This window comes from Apium graveolens, chromosome 6 (assembly GCF_009905375.1).
Source record: "Apium graveolens cultivar Ventura chromosome 6, ASM990537v1, whole genome shotgun sequence".
Taxonomy (NCBI): domain Eukaryota; kingdom Viridiplantae; phylum Streptophyta; class Magnoliopsida; order Apiales; family Apiaceae; genus Apium; species Apium graveolens.
The window spans coordinates 291,122,070-291,130,504 of NC_133652.1; the positions used below are offsets into that span (position 1 = coordinate 291,122,070).

The 8,435-nt window shown below is 37.6% G+C and overlaps 1 non-coding gene across 1 annotated transcript; it reads left to right on the forward strand.

The window, feature by feature from the left end:
- Positions 1–7,641: 7,641 nt before the first annotated feature.
- On the forward strand, positions 7,642–7,748 carry LOC141669953 (small nucleolar RNA R71). Its single transcript, XR_012554205.1, has one exon. It is a non-coding gene; the product is annotated as a small nucleolar RNA R71 (small nucleolar RNA).
- Positions 7,749–8,435: the final 687 nt, after the last annotated feature.

The following is an 8,435-nucleotide window of genomic DNA, read 5'->3' on the forward strand; positions in this document are numbered from 1 at the left end:
TTTATTTTGGTTTTATATTATCATCGGGTGCAGAAAAAAGAAAGGCACCGAACAAGTGCTGAAAAAATAAAAAAGAATGACGGGTTGCAGGATTTGAAGGCACAATTTTTTCAAGCAAAGCCAGGTGCGAAAGTGCCAAAGGGCTTTAAGCTGTTGTATAAACATGCAACAACTTGGATGAAAACTACCGGGGTTAGTATCCACGTTCGATGTGAGCTGAATGTGTTTGGACATGAAAAAACAATTTATTTGTTGTATGAGAATGTTGTGTCTTTATTGGAGTTTGAAATGCTGGGCCAAGCAGTAGTTGTAAGTTACATGGCGTAAGTTACCTTTTTTTCTTTTTAATGATCATTTCTTTTTAATGTTTGTAATTTTCCAGAACTTGCATTTTAATATCAGCACTCGTTCGATAGGCACTTGCATTCTGAGATTAGTGAAATACCAGAACTGGCAGAGACATTTGCTTTTATTGACCCCAGATCCACATATCACGTGAATGCTGATTTTGAAGCATACATTTTAAACCGGTTAAGAGAGGGTAACCTGGATCGCCTATTCTTTCTTCCGCATAATCAGAAGTAAGTACTTATTGTAATACTGAAAATTAAAAACATGGATAGTACAGTACAAACTTCTATATGATGTGTCCTATCTGTCTTTATTTTTTTTTGTGAAAATAGTATGCATTGGATTTTGGTCGTTATCTGGGAAGGGGAAATATATATTTAAAATCCACTACCTCACTCGACACAATTTTCAGAACTAGAAAATCCGTTATCAAGGTAAATTTTTATTAACGTAATAGTTTGGTATAATTGCATGTTCATTTCTGTACATTGTATGAGATTTTATGTTTTTTATGCAGGGCTTTGAAAAGTTACAACTCTGAAACCGGCAGGGGCAACAAGATGGCCAAGGCAAAGTTTCTTAGTGTAAGTACAATAGATCGAGTACCTAATATTTGTGCTTAATATATATGATTTATTTAACATGCCTGATTTGTCTTTTAATTAATGAAATAGGGATCTCCCAAACAGCCCGGTGGGATTGAATGTGCGTATGTAATAATGCGATACATGAAAGAAATTATCGATGATGACAAGTTGAATTTTGCTAAAAAGGTATGACTTTGTCGCTTCCAGTTTGCTATATACTGAGATATGGTTACTTTTCGATATGGTTACTTTTCATTCATGTACTGAATTTTGTTTGTTTGGAATTTGTAGCGGTTGGCCAAGACTCAATCGTGTTACAACATTGAACAACTAGATGAAGTTCGCATTGAGGCCCTGCAGTTCATTCAAGAGTATATCTGATTAATTCTTGTACTCAAGGTCTTTTCTTTTGCGTAGTCATATATTTGGTAATTTAGACGGTTTTGTGTAGTAAGAATGTAAGTGTATGAATGATGGGGTTGGTGTATAGGTTTGCAAATGCTGGGGGTTGTACATTTGGTAATGTAGATTCTGTAGTTTTTGAATGATTGATGCAGATGATGGGGTTGGTGTTGGTGATTTTTGGATGATTGATGCAGATGATGGGGTTGGTGTTGGTGGTTTTCGGATGATTGAATGGTTAAATGTATGAATGATTGACTGGTTGGATTTGTATGGATGCTTGTTATTCCAATGTTTTAGTTTTGGTTATTTAGTACATGACATCGGTTTTATTTATAACAAATGTCTATTAGTAACGAGTACATCGCTTTTTTAGAAAATTAGTGATGTAAAACTTTACACAATTTGGTCTATAAATTTCTTACACATCACTTTCAATTATGAAAAGCTGATGTCAAAAAAGATAATGTATATCACTTTAAGGTAAAAAACTGATGTCAAAGAAATCCAGGTTCAAATCTAAATGAAACATAGAAATCACTTTGTTTAAGATAAAACTGATGTCAAGTGACATTATAAACATCACTTTTAACCAAACAAAACTGATGTCAAAATACGCAATATACATCAGTTTCAGATAAATAACTGATGTGAAAGACTAACATGTTCAAGTCTAAATGATACATAAAAATCACTTCATTCTAGAAAAAACTGATGTCTATAAGCTAAATTAGACATCACCTTTCATTAAAGAAACATATATTTAATATGCCATTTTACATCACCTCTGTCAAAATTATCGATGTTTTCGTGACAAAAAACATAGCTCAATATATGTTTAATATGTTTTAATAGGTGTAATTTAGTTATTAAATAATTTTGTTATAGCATTTTTTGAAAAAATCATCACATAGACATCAGTATTTTTCACTAAAATCGATGTTTTTGTGACAAAAAACATAGCTCATGATGTGTTTAACATGTTTAATTAGGTGTAATTTAGTTATTAAATAATTTATTTATAGCATTTTATGTAAATAATCAACACATAGACACCTATTTTTTAACTAAAATCGATGTCTAATCGAGTATAGACATCGGGTATCCACCGATGTCTAGAATAGACATCACCGACATCAACATCGGTTGTGAAACAGCATAGACATCGGTCAAAAAGTGATGTCTATGGACTATTTTCTTGTAGTGAGTTTTAAACATCTATATTCACTTTCGCTTCAATAGAGATTAACACGCTATCTTATATGTTAGCTACGCACATAAGACGAATAAGCACAACCAATACTAGGATTCAATCAATCACCTCACACCAATATATTAAACAAATTAACTATAGAAATCCATAAGTAAATCCGTTAGAACCCCACGATAACGACTAGTTCATAATCGAACTCATCGTCACCATGTGTTCCAATGAAAGCATGATGATAAACAATATAAGAGTACTAGGGTTCAAAGACAAATCGAAAACAATCATCCAAGTATCGCCTAAATCAATGAAAACAAAAGTCTTCTTCTCCGTAGCCATCTCGTGCTCTCTAGGTCTTCTTATTGCTTTCCTAGGACTCCTTGTTTCACTACAAGAAAAAAGATAATAGACATCACACATTAGACATCAGTCACTCATGCCACTGTTGTTAAAAACTTCATTAACATCATCCCGCGTTAATGTGATGTCTTTGTATTATTAACACATCACTTCCTTAACAGACCGATGTCTTAAATACTGAAAAAATTCAAAGCGCGGCACTTCAAATTATTTTCCCCTACTTGTTAAAATTTTCCCCGCTTACTTACCAAATGATACCGCCTCAGCTAAATTTTTGTTCCCCCTCTTTTTTCAATATCTTGTGATTAAACAAACAAAATAAGTAAAATATATTTTATCTCTTCTCTGGTCTCTTCTCGACCCTCACCTCCCTGGCTCTCTCTCTCTCTCAAGTCTCAACTGTTATATCTGCAACGTTATCTCTACTCTCAACCATCTCTTCTCTGTCCTCTCCTTACCTCTCTCCTCTGGTCTCTCTCGACTTTAACCTCTCTCGATTTGGTTGTTTCATCTCGAATGGGTAACTCGAATTGTAAGCTCGAAATTTATTGATCTCTGACAACACGATATTGGTTGGGAGTTTGAAGCTCGAACTGAAATGATATTGATTTGGAGTTTCGAAACTCGAATTGATGAGTATGTAAGCATTTGTAAAGGGGGTTTTCTGAAAATTGGAACCCTAATTTTAAATAAGGGTTTTATTTTTAAATTATAATATTTGTTATAAGGAGCCTTTTTAAAGTAATAATGATATAATGGTATGCCTGATGGTAGGCTTCTAGTCGTTCTTGGCTTCAAGACTCTCAAAATCAGACTGGAATCAGGATTATGTGAAAATGACCAGGCGCGGCCGCACGCTATCCCAGCGCGGGCGCGCTCTGTTTCTGACCTTCTGGCGCAGCCGCCCCACATTCCAGCACGGGCGTGCCGTGCTACTATTCTTTCAGCGCGGCCGCCCCGCTTCCCAGCGTGGGCGTGCCATGCTTCTGGATTTTTGCTCCAATTTCTTCTTTTGCTTGTAAGTTGAGTTCCGCTTATCAGAATTCGATGATCCAATAGTCCATACGAAGCTCTCGAGATCCTCTACAATATGGGAATGGACTTGACTTTAGATTTTTGACTCTTTTCGTCATATATTCAATAAAAGCTTTATTCATCCTCCAACTAATGCCTGAGATGCAAAAACACAAAAACACATCAAAAATACCAACAACTTGAGTCCAAAACACCAACTTAAGCCTGTAATGAAGTGTTCCAAGTAGATATAAAATCCACTTATCACACCCCCAAACTTGAATCGATGCTTGTCCTCAAGCACAAACAGACTCAAAACTACAAAATAAACCTAATGCATGAATGCAACTACGTGAATGATAATGCAATCGATCCCCTCAGAATATCCATAACCAACTGAATAAGCGAATGCCTCTAAGAATGCAATGACTTTTAAACAGATTTCGAATAAACCCCATAAACCAACTCACAAACCAGAAATGTGCATGTGTGCAATGCTTAACAGATATACTCTCGATACTAGATCAATATAGCCATACTTATCTTATCATCAAATCAATCACAAGTTTATAAATAGAATAGACGTTAAACGCATAATGACTCACAACACCTCCTTTCTACTAGAGTTATACAAGGATTCATGCTATTATTGAACACATAACAAAGATGCTTATTTAATCGTGCAATGAATGAGGTCCCAAAAGACTTATACAATAATACCCATGTAGCGAGCGTTAGGTTAGCGGATCCCAGACTATAAAAGCCTCAGGTCCTAGGCACAAAGTCCCCTAGAACTTAATAACTCGAGTATTAAAGAGCTCACTCTTGATCAATTATGAATAAACACATACTTTTTTTCTTTTCTTTTTTCTTTTTTCTTTTTTTTTCCTTTTTTTCTTTTTTTTTTCCTTTTTTTTTCAACAATTTCTGAATGAGTGCGTTTCGCTCCATCTCATTCAACCCTAGACTACTCATAAAAATATGAGCCGGCTACTAGCCATTTGACGCCTAGCCTTACAACAACTAACAATGAAATCCAAGTTTTTCTCCAGTTTAAAAATCAGCATTTTACGTCATTACGAGAATAGCAAAAATTCTAAATATAACCAAGTGATTAAATCTCAACAAATAAACAAGTATGATCATGATCTAGCTCTAAAGCAATCCTATAAGACTTTGTGAAATTTTTTATTTTTGGCATGAAAATCAATTCATTAAGACTTAAACATCCCTCTATTCGTCATCACCACACTCAAATCAACATCAACTTATCAATCAGAAATAGCTCAACCTAAGGGATCATGTTATATGCATGCAAATGCAACTATACCAACTCACATAAAAACATAAACAAAAATGTCCTATATGAACAATCATGCAAAAATATGAATGAAATACAACTGAACATGCAACATGAATCTATACGAATCTATATGGACACACACAAACTAATCCTTACATTATCACCCCCAAACTTAAAATTTTCATTGTCCTCATTGAAGGTAATAATAAGGATTTCGGGCATACCTAGTTAGCGGAAGGATCACCCTCCTCGGGTGGAGGATCAGGTGGTCAATCAACCTCGACACCAGTATCTCGGAAAATAGTACCGAGAACGTGTGTCAAATCTTCAGCAAAACGACAATGAATGTCGTGCATGGCCTCCATACGCCTAGTCACTCGCCTGTACTGCTCATCACCAACACCAATCCTATTAACTACCTGCTGCACATGAGAAGAACCCTCAATAGGCACGGGAAGATCCGTCGAGCCACTCTCTACATCATCAAAAATATATCCTAACCCTTTATCATGGGGTGCACCTAAGAATGAATAACTCAAGTGATCTGGCAGTCAGTTGAGCTCAACTGTGAGAGCTTCTTCAATAGATGGTTCAAAACGCTCCTGAGAAATTTTCAGCTCTGCTAACCCAAGAGAATCGAATGGCATATCCAACTTCCTCTTCCACGGGGGTGTATTTAAAACCTGCATTTGCTCTGCTCCTTCTTCATCTTTAATAACTGATTCCCCTATTAAGGATCTCTCTTAGGTATCGACCTGCTCTACTTTAAAGCACTCCTCTTTAGCTGTGGCTAACTTTATTGCCTTGAACGCATTAAAAGTGACCTTTTGATCGTGAACCTTCATCGTAAGCTCTCCTTTTTGCACATCGATCATAGTTCGGCCTGTAGCCAAGAATGGTCTTCCAAAGATTATGGGAATCTTCTTATCCTTCTCAAAGTCAAGAATTACAAAGTCAATGGGAAAGATAAGTTTGTCCATCTTGACCAACAAATCCTCCACAATGCCTCGTGATTATGTAATAGAATGATCGGCCAACTGCAAGGACATATATTTCAGCTTCGGATCAGGTAGACCAAGCTTCTTGAAGATAGACAAGGGCATCAGATTGATGCTAGCTCCCAAATCACATAAACACTTGTCGAAAGACAAGTTTCCAATAGTTCAAGGGATCTAGAAGCTTCCAGGATCTTTAAGCTTATGAGGAAGTTTTTGTTGCAGCACAACACTGCACTCTTCTGTTAGAAAAATGGTGTCTAAGTCATCGAGCTTCACTTTCCGAGATAGAATACCTTTCATAAACCTCGCAAAGCTAGGCATCTGTTCAAGAGATTCAGCGAAAGGTATGTTGATATGAAGTTTCTTGAACACCTCCAGAAACTTAGCAAATTGCTCGTCCAACTTCTGCTTCTCTAGCCTCTTAGGAAAAGGAGGTGGAGGATAGACCCCTGTTTCTCCCCTGTATTACCCTCAGTTGGAGTGTGTTCCACAATTTTCTTCCTTGATTCCACCTCGGCATCCTTCTGCACCACTTTTTAAGCCACAACTCCATTTTCTGAAACTTGAGATTTTTCAGGCTCTTCGTCTTGCTGAATTTGGGGGCTTGCGACCTTTCCAGACCTCAAAGTGATGGCATTCACCTGTTCTTCAACTTCCCTCTTGCCTGGATTGGCTTCTGTATCACTAGGAAGCGTTTCTGGTGGTTGATTCAATAAGGCGTTAGCAATTTGCCCTATTTGGTTCTCCAAAGTCTTGATAGAAACAGCCTGGCTTTGGCATATAAGAGCCTGGTTTTTGCACATAAGCCTCAACACCTCCAATTCAGATTTTTCATTCAAAGATTGATCTGCATCATAAGTTTGTTGTTGAAGTTGGAGTTGTTGTCTTGGTGCAAATTGTTGCTGAAAACCAGGAGAATTAAGTTGCTTGTTTCCAAACTGCTGGAATGGCTGTTGCATCGCATTCTGATTGTTGCTCCAACTGACGATAGGATGATTCCAGTTGTTAGGATGATAAGTGGCAGGAACTGGCTGTTGCGATCTCTGAAAGTTGCTCACAAACTGAGCTGAGTCACTAGATATAGCGCATTGCTCCTTCGTATACGGACCTTCACACAGCTCACAAACACTGGTTATCTGCTTAACACCATAGTTAGCTAGAGAATCGATCTTCATAGACAACGCCTTTAGTTGAGCAGTGATAGCCGTAGCTGTATCCACTTCAAGAACTCCTGCTACCTTGCCTTGTGGCAATCTCTTGGTTAGATACTGATATTCATTAGCAACCATCTGTTCAATTAGCTCATAAGCTTCCTCATAGCTCTTTGCCCATAATGCTCCACCTGATGCTGCATCAAGCATGTGTCTAGATTGTGCTCCCAAACCATTGTAAAAATAATTGATGATCATCCAATCAGGCATGCCATGATGAGGACACTTCCTAAGCATCTCCTTGTAGCGCTCCCAAGCTTCACATAGAGATTCTCCCGATTGCTGCACAAATTGGGTGAGAGCATTCCTGAGTGCAGCTGTCTTCGCCATAGGGAAGAATTTAGTAAGAAACTTCTGAGCAAGATCCTCCCAAGTAGTGATATAACCAGCTAGTAGAGAGTGTAACCAGCTCTTAGGCTTGTCCCTCAGACAGAATGTGAACAGTCTCAGTTTAACCGTATCCTCAGACACACCATTGAACCTGAAGGTGTCGCAGATCTCTATGAACTTCCTGATGTGCATATTTGGATCTTCCGTTGGAGAACCCCCAAACTGAACTGAGTTCTGGACCATCTGGATAATGCCAGGCTTGATCTCAAAGGTATTAGCTGCGATAGCTGGCCTGACAATGCTAGATTGAATGTGATTGATTCTTGGTTGAGAAAAATCCATCAACGCTTTCGTTCGTGCTGCTGGATCTCCCATTGTAATGAGTACCTGAAACACAACAAGTAAACCGTGAAAGTAAAAGAATCCGAGTCAGTGAACTTTAACGACCACTGATGACAAGCACATAAAATAAAAATTAACACCGAGTCCCCTGCAGCGGCACCAAAAACTTGTTAGGGCGAAAACACGCGCTAAAATTACACGCAAGTATACGCGTTCGCAAATAGTATAAGATATAAATTAGATTCATTCCCACAGAGACTGGTTTAGGTTAAGTTCAATTTATGCACCTATGCAACAATGTATGGCTATCGTTCAATGCTAAGATAAATA